Below are 15,325 nucleotides of genomic sequence, written 5' to 3'. Positions count from 1 at the left end.
AAAAACTATTAGAATCAATAAATGAATTCAGTAAAGTTCTGGGGTAAAAAAGTAATATACAGAAATCTACTGAATCTACACTAATAATGAACTATCAGAAAAAGAAATTAAGAAAGCAATCCATTTACAATTGTATCAAAAAGAATAAAATATCTCAGAATGAATTCAAACAAGAAAGTGAAAGACCTGTACTCTGAAAACTATAAAACATTTATGAAAGATATTGAAGACAATGCAAACAAATGGAAATATTGTTAAAATGTACATACTACCCAAATCAATCTACGATTTAATGTAATCCTTATCAAAATATCGTCATTTTCCAAAGAACTAGAAAATATAATTCTAAATTTGTATGGGACCACAAAAGACCCCAAATAGCAAAAATAACCTTGAGAAAGAAGAACAAAGCTAGAGGTGTCATGCTCCCACACATGAAAGAGTCCCTAAAGCTATAACAATTAAAACTGTATGATAGGGCTTCCCTGGTGGTGCAGTGGTTAAGAATCTGCCTACCAGTGCAGGGGATATTGGTTCGAGCCCTGGTCCAGGAAGATCCCACATGCTGCAGAGCAACTAAGTCCATGTGCCACAACTACTGAGCCCGTGCTCTAGAGCCCGTGAGCCACAATTACTGAGCCCACATGCCACAACTACTGAAGCCTGCATGCCTAGAGCCTGTGCTCCACAACAAGAGAAACCACTGCAATAAGAAGCCTGCACACTGCAATGAACAGGAGCCACTGCTCACCACAATTAAAGAAAGCCCGTGCAAAGCAATGAACACCCAATGCAGCCAAAAATAAATAAGTAAAATAAATAATTTAAAAAAAAATACTGCATGGTACTGGCACAAAAACAAACACATGCATCAATGGAACAGAATAGAGAGCCCAGAAATAAACCTACATTTATATGGTAAATTAATCTATGACAAAGGATGCAAGATATACAGTGGGGAAAAGACAGTCTCTTCAATAAATGTTGTTGGGAAAACTGAACAGCTACATGAAACAGAATAAAACTGGACCACTTTCTTATAGTATGTACAAAAATAAAGTAAAAATAGATGAGAAACATAAATGTAAGACCTGAAACCATAAAACTCCTAGAAGAAAACATGGGCAGTACACTCGACACAGATTTTAACAAGTTTTTTGGGTATGTCTCCTCAGGCAAGAGCAATAAAAGTGAAAATAAACAAATAGGACTATATCAGACTAAAAAACTTCTGTGCAGTAAAGGAAATCACCAAGAAAATGAAGAGGCAACCTGCTGAATGAGAGATGTTTGTAAATGATATATTTGATATTGGGTTAATATAAAAAATCTATAAAGAATCCATACAACTAACTATCAAAAAAACCCCAGAAAACCTGAGTTAAAAATGGGCAGAGGGGGCTTCCCTGGTGGCGCAGTGGTTGAGAGTCCACCTGCCAATGCAGGGGACACGGGTTTGTGCCCTGGTCTGGGAGGATCCCACATGCCGTGGAGCGGCTGGGCCTATGAGCCATGGCCGCTGAGCCTGCGCATCCAGAGCCTGTGCTCCATGATGGGAGAGGCCACAGCAGTGAGAAGCCCATGTACTGCGAAAAGAAAAAGAAAAAAAGGGCAGAGAAGCTGAATAGATATTTTTCAAAGAAGACATAAAGATGGCTCAACATCACTAATTATCAGGGAAATGCAAATCAAAACCAAAATGAGTACCACCTCACATCTGTCAGAATGTCAGTTATCAAAAGGACAAGAAACAGAGATTGGTTCAAGATGGTGGAGTAAAAGGATGTGCTCTCAGTCCCTCTGTGAGAACACCAGAATCACAACTAACTGCTGAACAATCATCGACAGGAAGACACTGGAACTCACCTAAAAAGATACCCCACATCCAAAGACAAAGGAGAAGCCACAATGAGATGGTAGGAGGGGCGCAATCACAGTAAAATCAAATCCCATAACTGCTGGGTGGGTGACACACAAACTTTAGAACACTTATTCCACAGAAGTCAACCCACTGTAGTGAAGGTTCTGACTCCCACGTCAGGCTTCCAAATCTGGGGTTCTGGCAAGGAGGAGGATTTCCTAGAGAATCAGACTTTGAAGTCTAGCAGGATTTGATTGTAGAACTTCGACAGGATTGGAGAAAGCAGAGCCTCCACTCTTGGAGGGCACACATAAAGTAGTGTGTGCATCAGGACCCAGGGGAAGGAGCAGTGACCCCATAGGAGACTGAAACAGACCTACCTGCTAGTGTTGGAGAGTCTCCTGCAGAGGTAGGGTGGCTGTGTCTCACCATGAGGACAAGGACACTGGCAGCAGAAGTTCTGAGAAGTACTCCTTGGTGTAAGCCCTCCCAGAGTCTGCCATTAGCCCCACCAAAGAGCCCTGTAGGCTCCACTGTTGGGTCACCTCATGCCAAACAACCAACAGGGAAGGAACCCAGCCCTACCCAGAAGCAGACAAGTGGATTAAAGTTTTTCTGACCTCTGCCCACCAAAGCAACATCCAGCTCTACCCACCACCAGTGCCTCCCATCAGGAAACTTGTACAAGCCTCTTAGATAGCATCATCCACCAGAGAGCAGACAGCAGAAGCAAGAAGAACTACAATCCTGCAGCCTGTGGAACAATAACCACATTCACAGAAAGATAGACAAGATGAAAAGGCAGAGGGCTATGTACCAGATGAAGGAACAAGATAAAACACCAGAAAAATAACTAAATGAAGTGGAGATAGGCAACCTCCCAGAAAAAGAATTCAGAATAATGATAGTGAAGATGATCCAGGATCTCAGAAAAAGAATGGAGGCAAAGATCAAGAAGATGCAAGAAATGTTTAACAAAGACCTAGAAGAATTAAAGAACAAACAGAGAAGAACAACACAATAACTGAAATGAAAAATACACTAGATGGAATCAATAGCAGAATAACTGAGGCAGAAGAATGGATAAGTGACTGGGAAGACAGAATGGTGGAATTCACCACTGTGGAACAGAATAAAGAAAAAAGAATGAAAAGAAATGAAGACAGCCTGAGAGACCTCTCGGACAACATTAAACACAACACCATTGGCATTATAGGGTTCCCAGAAGGAGAAGAGAGAGAGAAAGGACCTGAAAAATATTTGAAGAGATTATAGTTGAAACCTTCCCTAACATGGGAAAGTAAATAGCCACCAAAGTCCAGGAAATGCAGAGAGTCCCATACAGGATAAACCCAAGGAGAAACATGCCGAGACACATAGTAATCAAATTGGCAAAAATTAAAGACAAAGAAAAATTATTGAAAGCAGCAAGGGAAAAAAGACAAATAACATACATGGGAACTCCCATAAGGTTAACAGCTGATTTCTCAGCAGAAACTCTACAAGCCAGAAGGGAGTGTCATGATATACTTAAAGTGATGAAAGGGAAGAACCTACAACCAAGATTACTCTACCCAGCAAGGATCTCATTCAGATTAGATGGAGAAAACAAAAGCTTTACAGACAAGCAAAAGCTAAGAGAATTCAGCACCACCAAACCAGCTCTACAATAAATGCTAAAGGAACTTCTCTAAGTGGGAAACACATGAGAAGAAAAGGACCTACAAAAACAAACCCAAAACAATTAAGAAATGGTAACAGGAACATACATATTGATAATTACCTTAAACTTGAATAGATTAAATGCTCTAACGAAAAGACACAGGCTTGCTGAATAGATACAAAAACAAGATCCATATATATGCTGTCTACAAGAGACCCACTTCTGACCTAGGGAAACATTCATACTGAAAATGAGGGGATAGAAAAAGATATTCCATGCAAATGGAAATCAAAAGAAAGTTGGAGTAGCAATGCTCATACCAGAAAAAAAAATAGACTTTAAAATAAAGAATGTTACAAGAGACAACAAAGGACACTACATAATGATTAAGGGATCAATCCAAGAAGAAGATATAACAATTATAAATATATATGCGCCCAACATACGAGCACCTCATTACATAAGGCAACTGCTAATAGCTATAAAGAGGAAATCAAAAGTAACACAATAATAGTGGGGGACTTTAACACCTCACATACACCAATGGACAGATCATCCACACAGAAAATTAATAAGGAAACACAAGCTTTAAATCACACAATAGACCAGATAGATTTAATTTTTAATTTAATTTAATTTAATTAATCACTTTCTTCTCAAGTGTGCACAGAACATACTCCAGGATATATCACATCTTGTGGCACAAATCAAGCCTCAGTAAATTTAAGAAAATTGAAATCATATCAAGCATCCTTTCTGACCACAATGCTATGAGATTAGAAACCAATTACAGGGGAAAAAAACATAAAAAACACAAACACTTGGAGGCTAAACAATACGTTACTCAATAACAAAAGGATCATTGAAGAAATCAAAGAGGAAATGAAAAAATACCTAGAGACAAATGTCAATGAAAACACGATGATCCAAAACCTATGGGATTCAGCAAAAGCAGTTCGACAAGGGAAGTTTATAGCTATACAAACCTAACTCAAGAAACAAGAAAAATCTCAAATAAACAATCTAAACTTATACCTAAAGGAACTTGAGAAAGAAGAAGAAGAAGAAGAACAACAACAACAACAACAAAAAAAACCCTAAGATAGCAGAAGGAAAGAAATCATAAAAAACAGAGCATAAATAAATTACATAGAAACAAAGAAAACAATAGCAAAGGTCAATAAAACTAAAAGCTTGTTCTTTGAGAAGATAAACAAAATTGATAAATCATTAACAAGACCCATCAAGAAAAAGAGGGAGAGGACACAAATCAATAAAATTAGAAAAGAAAAAGGAGAAGTTACAACAGACACCACAGAAACACAAAGCATCCTAAGGGACAACTACAAGCAACTCTATGCCAGTAAAATGGACAACCTGGAAGAAATGGACAAATTCTTAGAAAGGTATAACCTTCCAAGACTGAACCAGGAAGAAATAGAAAATATGAACAGACCAATCACAAGTAATGAAATTGAAACTGTGATTTTAAATCTTCCAACAAACAGAAGTCCAGGACCAGATGGCTTCACAGGTGAATTATATCAAACATTTAGAGAAGAGCTAACACCCATCCTTTTCAAATTCTTCCATAAAAATTACAGAGGAAGCAACATTCGCAAACTCATTCTGTGAGGCAACCATCACCCTGATACCGAAACCAAAGATACAACAATAAAAAGTAAATTACAGGCCAATATCACTGATGAATATAGATGAAAAGATCCTCAACGAAATACTAGCAAACAGAATCCAACAACACATTAAAAGGATCATACACCATGATCAAGTGGGATTTATCCCAGGGATGCAAGGATTCTTCAATATATGCAAATCAATCAATGTGATACAACATATTAACAAGTGGAAGAATAAAAACCATATGATCATCTCAGTATACACAGAAAAAGCTTTTGAGAAAATTCAACACCACTTATGATAAAAACTCTCCAGAAAGTGGGCATAGAGAGAACCTACCTCAACAAAATAAAGGCCATATACGACAAACCCACAGCAAACATCATTCTCAATAGTGAAAAACTGAAAGCATTTCCTCTAAGATCAGGAACAAGACAAGAATGTCCACTCCTGCCACTATTATTCAACATATTTTGGAAGTCATAGCCATGGCAATCAGAAAAGAAAAAGAAATAAAAGGAATACAAATTGGGAAAGAAGTAAAACTGTCACTGTTTGCAGATGACATGATACTATACTACAGAATCCTAATGATGCCACCAGAAAACTACTAGAGCTAATCAATGAATTTGGTCAAGTTGCCGGATACAAAATTAATGCACAGAAATCTCTTGCTTTCCTATACAGTAATGATGAAAAATCTGAAAGAGAAATTAAGGAAACACTCCCATTTACCACTGCAACAAAAGAATCAAATACCTAGGAATAAACCTACCTAGGGTGACAAAGACCTGTATGCAGAAAATTATAAGACACCATTGAAAGAAATTAAAGATGATACCAGCAGATGGAGAGATATACCATGTTCTTAGATTGGAAGAACCAATATTGTGAAAATGACTATAGTACCCAAAGCAATCTACAAATTCAGTGCAAACTCTAACAAATAACCAATATCATTTTTTACAGAACTAGAACAAAAAATCTTAAAATTTGTATGGAGATACAAAAGACCCCGAATAGCCAAAGCAGTCTTGAGGGAACAAAATGGAGCTGGAGGGATCATACTCCCTGACTTCAGACTAAACTACAAAGATACAGTAATCAAGACAATATGGTACTGGCACAAAAATAGAAATATTGATCAATGGAATAGGATAGAAATCCCAGAGATAAATCCACGCCCCTATGGTCAACTAATCTATGACAAAGGAGGCAAAGACATACAATGGAGAAAAGACAGTCTCTTCAATAAGTGGTGCTGGGAAAACTGGACAGTCACATGTAAAAAATGAAATTAGAACATTCCCTAACACCTTACACAAAAATAAACTCCAAATGGATTAGAGACCAAAATGTAAGACTGGACACTATAAAACTCTTAGAGGAAAACATAGGAAGAACACTCTTTGACATAAATCACAGAAAGAGCTTTTTTGATCCACCTCCTAGAGTTATGGAAATAAAAACAAAAATAAACTAATGGACCTAATGAAATTTAAAAGAGAAAACATTTACAAATGAATCAATGGACAGAGGATTAATCTCCAATATATATAAACAGCTCATGCAGCTCAATATTAAAAAAACAAACAACCCGATCAAAAAATGTCAGAAGACCTAAATAGACCTTTCTCCAAAGAGGACATACAGTTGGCCAAGAAGCACGTGAAAATCTGCTCAACGTCACTAATAATTAGAGAAATGCAAATCAAAACTACAATGAGGTATCACCTCACACCAGTTAGAATGGGCATCATCAGAATATCTACAAACAATACCTAGGATCCAATACCTAGTCCCTTACATCAGGATCTATTGCCCTACAATGGATGCAATCACAGAAGTGTATGACAAGCAGTTATCTAAAGCACATTAATGGAAGATTGCTCCTCTCATCAAACCACCCACAAACAAATTCTCAAGGATATTTCTTTTCTAATTGACTGCAATAAATATAGCTTTGCTTACAACTTCAAGTGGACTCAGGCATTTACAAAGCCTCGATCATTATCTTCATAAACTGTATGATTACTGTTTTTACACTCTTTCCTATCATAGAGGCCCTAAACAGGGAAATATGGGGATGTTTTATAACTGTATGTATGACTGGTACTTGGTCAAAGAACCAGAGCGGCAATTCACAGAACTTTCAGCAGAACATCCTCAAACTCAAAAGGCATTAATCCACCAGCCCAGTGAACTTTGCCATTAATATCCTTCTTTATTGTGTTGTTTTTATTTGTAAGAAAGCTTTTTTTAATACAAAACTTGGTGGTCTCCTACTCCTTCAGCCACGTGCCTATCCCCTCAGGAGGTAACTAGGCAATTTTCTCTGTATGTGAACATTACTTCTGTACCATTTGTTCTTTTATGTCCTGGAGGAACGCTACTGACCTGTGTGCTCCTCGTCCATTGCCTCTCTTTGATATCTCTCTTCCCGGTAGTCATTTCCATCTCATTGCTTTCTTCAGCATTTGGAGACTCTTAGCTACTTCTCCATATTATTGCTGCAATTATCCACAGGGTCTACTGTACTACTCCTAATACATTACAAGATTCTGCCAACTCATTTTTTTTTTCAAAGCCATCATTCCAGTTTCCAGCTGGCTTGTTTTTTGATTTTTGCCTTCCTGTAAACAAGCTTACTTTTGATGTTTATTGTCTTATCTTTTTTTTTTAATGCACATCTACTTTTTTATTTACTTGAAAAAAATACCCAACTTCTTATAAAAAGTAACTAAGAAAACAGGTTTTTGTTTTTTTGGCTAAGTAACTTTCTACCCTTAGAGATAAGTTATCATCTCAGCTTTAATCTCATGTTTCATAGAATTCAGTCTTAATTGAATTTTATTGAAAGTACAAGAAGATGCTGCCTTAAATTACTTTTGTTTCCTATGGTAAATCTTTTTTTCAAGTATGTCCTTCCTTTGTCTCATGTGAGCTCTGTTCTTTCAAGCTTCAAAGTCTTTCATAGTCTCCAAATTGATATGTATGGAATTTTCCTCTAGTTTATCCATATTAAAAATAAGAATTCTACACAAGCCTGAAATCTCCTCTGGAAACAAGATGCTAAAAATTAGATGCTTTCTCAGTTTCAGCAAAAGCCCCACTTTAATAGGGACAATGAGGACTAGCTGCATAATTTTCTGGACCCAGTCAAAAGTGAAAATGCAGGGTACCTTGTTCAAAAATTATTAAAAATTTCAAAATGGTGACAGTGGAGTATTAATCCAAGCACAGGGTTCTTTTGAGTAAAGGAGACTGTGTAACTGTAAAGTAATACATCCACAAAGCCATCCCCAGGAGAATGACCCCCTCCACTCTCCAAAGCAGTTTGCTAGACCACCAAGTATGTCTTATAAGGAAGTGTCTATAAAATGGATTTTCAAACCTTAGCCCTTCACTCATTTAAAAGGTATAAAACAGCTGAAGAGTGAGTTGGAATGTGGAATAATTCTCTAGAGCAAAGTATCAGTGTGCTGTGAGAAAGGTCCTCCTCAATGAGCCTTAAGTAGTTTACATAGAGAGGAGCTGTAAGCAAACAGTAAGGGCAGCTTTACTCTCATCCACAGAAATGCAGTATAGTGTTCCCAGGGAGAAATTTCTGAGAATCTACACAAGTGCTGCCATGAGTGTCAGTTTTGGCTATCTGCCAAGCCAGGAGAGCACCAAATCATGACAGTGCCAGTCAAGAATGTCCTTTCCTGGTCCTGCCTCCTGGTCTAAGCAAAGAGTCTGAGGAGCAGAGAAAAGAAAAGCTTTATATCGAGGTTTTGACTATTACCTAGCACTGAAATGAGACTGTTTTGTGAGTCTAAGTGATCAGAAACTGATTCTATTATCTGAGAGTAACTGGACCAGCCAGCCAGTTCGCCAAAGTCAAGGGGAAAAACTAATATAGTGGGTTTGTATAGAGTTGCTTTATAATTACACCTCATCAAGTTTTGCTTGTTCAAATACAGAGTTTGTGTCTCTCTCGTGGATCTCTTCAGTTTCCTCTTGTTTGCTGGATACAGACCTCTTGCTGGATCTGTAGATTGAGCACCAGTTGCCTTTTTCATGATCCAGCATTGCAAAGTGAGCAAGAGTAAGCAAGGTCTCAGGCAACTTCACTCAGTTTGGTGCAGCTGCAGCTACAGGTGCCAAGCCTGTTGAGAATTCCTTCTGCTGCCTCAGGATACTCTCCCAGGTTCCTACCACTTCCCACTAGGCCCAATTTCCCATTACTCTGACCCCAAATAATTTGCGGATTCGAGAAGCTGTGACTACAAGACTTCCACTTCAGGAACAGCTTCCTCTAATTCTGTTCACGAAAGTTGGAGGAGAGAGTGCTACTGTCTACAATGAGTGAAGCTATTGAGATTTGGCACCACTGGGGGGTCACCACTTAGGGAGACTTGAGCCCTTAGTGCACTTCTTTGACTAACAAATGCCACACTCTTTGCCTCAGCCTGCTCCTCCCTCCAGTCCAGCTCCTTCTGCTCAGAGCTGGAGCCCACCAGCAAGGTTCAGTTAAGGCACTGAATCCCCATCCTGGCTGTACATCAGAATCAACTGAAGAGCATTTCAAACATTGGATTATGTTTGGATTACATTGAGTCTCTAACTTGTCTTCGTCCATTATCCTGAGCATCAGCAATCATTGTCACTCTGCGACTTCATAAGCGTTCACATTTTTCCACTCTTTAGGCAATTCAGCTGCATTTCCTTTATCATTTTGTTCACCTTCATTTACCTTCAGAGCTGATGGAAATCACACCATATCAGATATCTGGCTTCCTCACACAGGCCTTCTCTATCCCAAGTACAGCAAGCAGATTGCTTTCTTCCCTTGCCATTCTGAGCATTATCCAGGTGCTGAACACAAGATGCTGTGAATAAATGATAAAACCAAGTTTCAGCTTAGAGCTTTCTGTGTTCCATTTGCATAGCTATAATGTCAGATTCATTATTCATGAGCATATGTTATTATGGCCCTTCCCTTATAGCTCAATCCTCCACTGCCTCTGACTCTCAGATGTGCAAGATGAACCATCTCTCCTGCAGCTTGGAGCAATCTCTCCTTTCTGAGTGCACAGTGGAGTGATGGCCCTAATTTTTATGCAAAAAAATGCATAAAATGGATCCTTGGATGCCTAACATTCACAACCTAACATAAAACAAAACCGAAGATTTTGATTCTGAAAGTCATAAGCATATTGGGTCAACAAAAGAAACTAAGGAGCTGGGATTGCCTTTAGAATTCTGGTGAAGTGAAAAGTTGGTCTATCTCTAAATAAAAGTAAATTATGGTGCATTGTAGGAGGTGTGCTAGGAAGGCTTCCCTAATCAAAATTCTCTCCCCTAGATAGATGCCTTTCATGCCTGGGATTCCACTATTAAAACTTGTCAGGAAACATTGTCTCTTAGAAAGAAAATGTTCTTGAGAAGAACGCCATGCTGGACCAGCCCACTTGTACGTAGAGCTTCCTATGTGTCACGTACTGTTCTAGGTGTTTTCCACATACTAATTCATGTGATCCTTAAAATAGACCTAGGATGTAGATAATATCATCATCATCATCATCATCATCTCCACTTTTCAAATGAGGAAAGTGAATCACCAAAAGCGTGGGTAACTTGCCCAAAGTCATATGCAAGAATCAAGCCTAATTACAGAATCTGAATGTAAGCAATACATTGCAGGGCCCCTGGAAGATGACACATGTAAGGGGTCTCTCTGTACGTCTGAAGATTACAGAAAGAGTGGAAAATATTCTGAAAATAAGAAATGTGAAGGCATGCTGAATGGAGCAGGGGACAAAGCCTTTACTGTTGCATATCATCTGCCCTCCAACCCTATTACCCTCATCCTCTTCTCCTTCCTGTCTCCCCTTCTCTTCCTCTATTCTCACACTCTGGCCTCCCTGCAGCAACTTGACACACGATGAATTCTCCCATTTCAAAGCCTTCACACTCACTGTTTTTCTTCCTAGAATGCTCAGAGATCCACATGATTTCCTCCTTTACCTCTTTCAATTATCAGAGAAATCTCGTCTGACCACCCAGTATTGTCTGACTTGATCTTTCCAGTAGATCAATGTTGCCATATTTCTACCTATGCCCATTTTATAGATGAGAAAGATGAAGCTCAATTATATTAATTCATTTGCCCAAGGTCATTTAACAATAAGCCACAGAGCCAGGACTTAAACTCAAAAATAACTGCAAGACATTGATCATTTTTGGAACACCCAATCTCTATCGTTTCACTTTTATCCCCTATAGATTCCATACCTAGTGCTTCTAAGATCTGTACTAGGAAGAACATGTCAGCATCTCTGCCAAAAAACTTTTACTCATGCAGTCACCATAGTTATAATCGGTCTCCATCTAAAGATATATCTGATCTAACCTTATCATTGCCAAGAAGATTGGTGATTTAATTTTTCAATGAGCCTTGTTAATTATAGCAATAGACTCACATAACCAAGTATAACATGGAAGACCTGGAAGACCTCTAAAGTGTCTCAAGTTTCATATTCCAGTTGGAGGTCATCTTGAAAGAATTGTAAAGTAAGTATTTCACAGCCCTTCATCCATTCATTTAACAAATGTGTACTGAACTTCTAATGTGGAAGGAACAGTTCTAGGTGCTGAGCATATAGCAGTGACCCAAAAGACTGAGCTCTTTCTCTCACAGATCTCACACTGCAGGGGCAGGTAAGTAGTGGGGGGCAGCTAACAGACAAATAAATAAGTAAATGTATAACATGCCAGGTGATGATAAGTGCTGTGAAGAAAAAGCAGGGTAAGTGGACAGAGATTTGGAGGGATTGGAGGGAAAGATGGTGTGATGCTATTTTATATTGTGTGGCCAGACAAGACTTCTCTGATGAGGTGACAGTTGAAAGAGGTAAAAGAGGAAATCATGTGGATCTCTGAGTATTCCAGGAAGACAGAACAGTGAGTGTTTCCATTTTTTTCTGAATCTTTATGCAGAGGTGGCATGATTTAGTGAGAAGTTAGAGGCATAATGTAATAAGACTTTGTTTAAAAGGGAAAAAAAAAACATAAAATTCACAAGATCTCCAGCCAAGTATACCTCATCCTCTTCTTTATTTCCAACGACTCCCATAGTTCTACTACATTGATTTATTTAGCACATCATTAACAAAATGTGATTTATTTAACACATAATTAACAAAATTACTGGGCTCTCACTTAATGCCAGGTATCCCCACTTAGTGAATATGTCTTATTAGGTCTCTTTTATGATTAATACTTCACTGATAAAGGATACCTTTATTGTTCTTCCCTCTGCCAGAACGCAAGTGTAGAATGAGAGAGCATTCAGTACTTGAGATGCTCTGGGTTGGATAAGAAGAATGGAGATATTGTATATTTTTCCTGACTTAAACAACCAAAAATACCTTGAGAAATACTTTGTGTTTTCAGTATTAGAATAAATCTATGGATTGCAAAGAGTGGATGATGCATCTGCATCACAGAGCAGAAATGAAATGACTAGTCTAGGCTCAGAGTCATTTGTTCTTTAGTTTATGTCTAATCACTGTCTACTTCTCTCATGGAACCATTAACTTACACATGTATGGCTTCAGTCTAAGAAAAGAAGAAATATTGCATGGAGTAAAGTCTTATTTTATTATGAATTCATTCTCTCTAGGTTCAGGTAATGCTCCATGGTTTTCTGTTTCTGTTGGGGAGCAGACTGTCTCAGGGCTGTTAGTTAACAGCCCTTTATTGGCAAAATGCATGAACAAATAACTCCTGTTTATTTCAAGGAGAGAGCTGCTCCTACCAATTCCAGGAAGGGATTGCTGAAAATCAGAGTGTGGGTAATAGGGGATGTGGCTCTTTCATTACACAGCACTTATTCACTTTCTAAGCCCTGTGGATACTGTCTCATCTAAGGTAGGAAAATCAGGGCTGCATCTTCCATTTCCCTGACCAACTCTAAGTTTGGGAGGTATTGGGAGTGGTCTATGAAGTCAAATGAAGTCTATGACGTCCCAGGGCTTATAACTAAGTGGTAACAGAGTTGGAACTAGATCTCAACATTTCAAATCCTTGTCAATGGCTCTTTTCATAATGTCCTTCCTTCTTTCACCCAAACTCTTTGGTCCACATGTATTTGATTTTGTTTTTGTTTCTGTTTTTGTTTTTATTGGAGTATAATTGCTTTACAATATTGTGATAGTTTCTGTTGTACAACAAAGTGAATCAGCTATAAGTATACATATACCTCCATATACCCTCCCGCTTCAGCCTCCCTCCCATCCTCCTTATCCTACCCCTCTAGGTCGTCACAAAGCACCAAGCTTATCAACCTGTGCTATGCAGCAGCTTCCTACTAGCCATCCATTTTACATTTGGTAGTGTATATATCTTAATGCTACTCTCTCATTTCAACCCAGCTTCCTCTTCCCCACACCGTGTCCCCAAGTCCATTCTCTACTTCTACGTCTTTATTCCTGCCTGGCCACTACGCTCATCAGTACCATTTTTTAGGTTCCATATATGTGCATTAACATACTGTATTTGTTTTTCTCCTTTTGACTTATTTCACTCTGTATGACAAGCTCTAGGTCCATCTACCTCATTACAAATAAATCAATTTCATTCCTTTTTATGGCTGAGTAATATTCCATTGTATATATGTGCCACATCTTTATCTATTCATCTGTTGATGGACACTTAGGTTGCTTCCATGTCCTGGCTATTGTAAATAGTGCTGCAATGAACACTATGGTATATGTCTCTTTTTGAATTATGGTTTTCTCAGGGTATATGACCAGTAGTGGGATTGCTGGGTCGTATGGTAGTTCTATTTGTAGTTTTTTAAGGAACCTCCATACTGTTCTCCATAGTGGCTGTATCAATTTACATTCCCACCAACAGTGCAGGAGGGTTCCATTTTCTCCACACCCTCTCCAACATTTATTGTTTGTAGATTTTTTGATGATGGCCATTCTCAATGGTGTGAGGTGATATCTCATTGTGGTTTTGATTTGCATTTCTCTAATGATTAGTGATTTTGAGCATCTTTTCATGTGTTCTTAGCAATCTGTATGTCTTCTTTGGAGAAATGTCTATTTAGGTCTTCTGCCCATTTTTGGATTGGGTTGTTTGTTTTCTTGATATTGAGCTGCATGAGCTGCTTGTATATTTTGGAGATTAATCCTCTGTCAGTTGCTTCTTTTGTAAATATTTTCTCCCATTCTAAAGGTTGTCTTTTCATCTTCTTTATGGTTTCCTTTGCTGTGCAAAAGTTTTAAGTTTCATTAGGTTCCATTTGTTTATTTTTTATTTTATTTCCTTTACTCTAGGAGGTGGGTCAAAAAGATCTTGCAGTGATTTATGTCAAAGAGTGTTCTGCTTATGTTTTCCTGTAAGAGTTTTATACTGTCTGGCCTTAAATTTAGGTCTTTAATCCATTTGGAGTTTATTTTTATGTATGGTGTCAGAGAGCATTCTAATTTCATTCTTTTACATGTATTTGTACAGTTTTACCATCACCACTTATTGAAGAGGCTGTCTTTTCTCCATTGTATATCCTTGCCTCCTTTATTAAAGATAAGGTGACAATAATGTGCATGGGTTTATCTCTGGGCTTTCTATCCTGTTCCATTGATCTATATTTCTGTGTTAGTGCCAGTGCCATACTGTCTTGATTATTGTGGCTTTGTACAATAGTCCGAAGTCAGGGAGCCTGATTGCTGCATCTCCATTTTTCTTTCTCAAGATTGCTTTGGCTATTCAGAGTCTTTTGTGTTTTCATTCAAATTGTAAATTTTTTTGCTCTAGTTCTGTGAAAAATGCCCTTGGTAGTTTGAGAGGGATTGCATTGAATCTGTAGATTGCTTTGGGTAGTAGAGTCATTTTCACAATATTGTTTCATCCAATCCAAGAAGATGGTATAAGTTTCCATCTGTTTGTATCATCTTTGATTTCTTTCATCAGTGTCTTATAGTATTCTGCATACAGGTCTTTTGCCTTCTTAGGTAAGTTTATTCCTAGGTATTTTATTGTTTTTGTTGCAATGGTAAATGGGAGTGTTTCCTTCATTTCCCTTTCTGATATTTTGTTGTTTGTGTATAAGAATACGAGGGTTTTCTGTGCATTAATTTTGTATCCTGCTAATTTACCAAATTCATTGA

This window comes from Hyperoodon ampullatus, assembly GCF_949752795.1.
Source record: "Hyperoodon ampullatus genome assembly, chromosome: 15".
Classification (NCBI taxonomy): Eukaryota; Metazoa; Chordata; class Mammalia; order Artiodactyla; family Ziphiidae; genus Hyperoodon; species Hyperoodon ampullatus.
The sequence above is the reverse complement of the archived record's forward strand: the minus strand, read 5'-3'. Positions refer to the sequence as shown.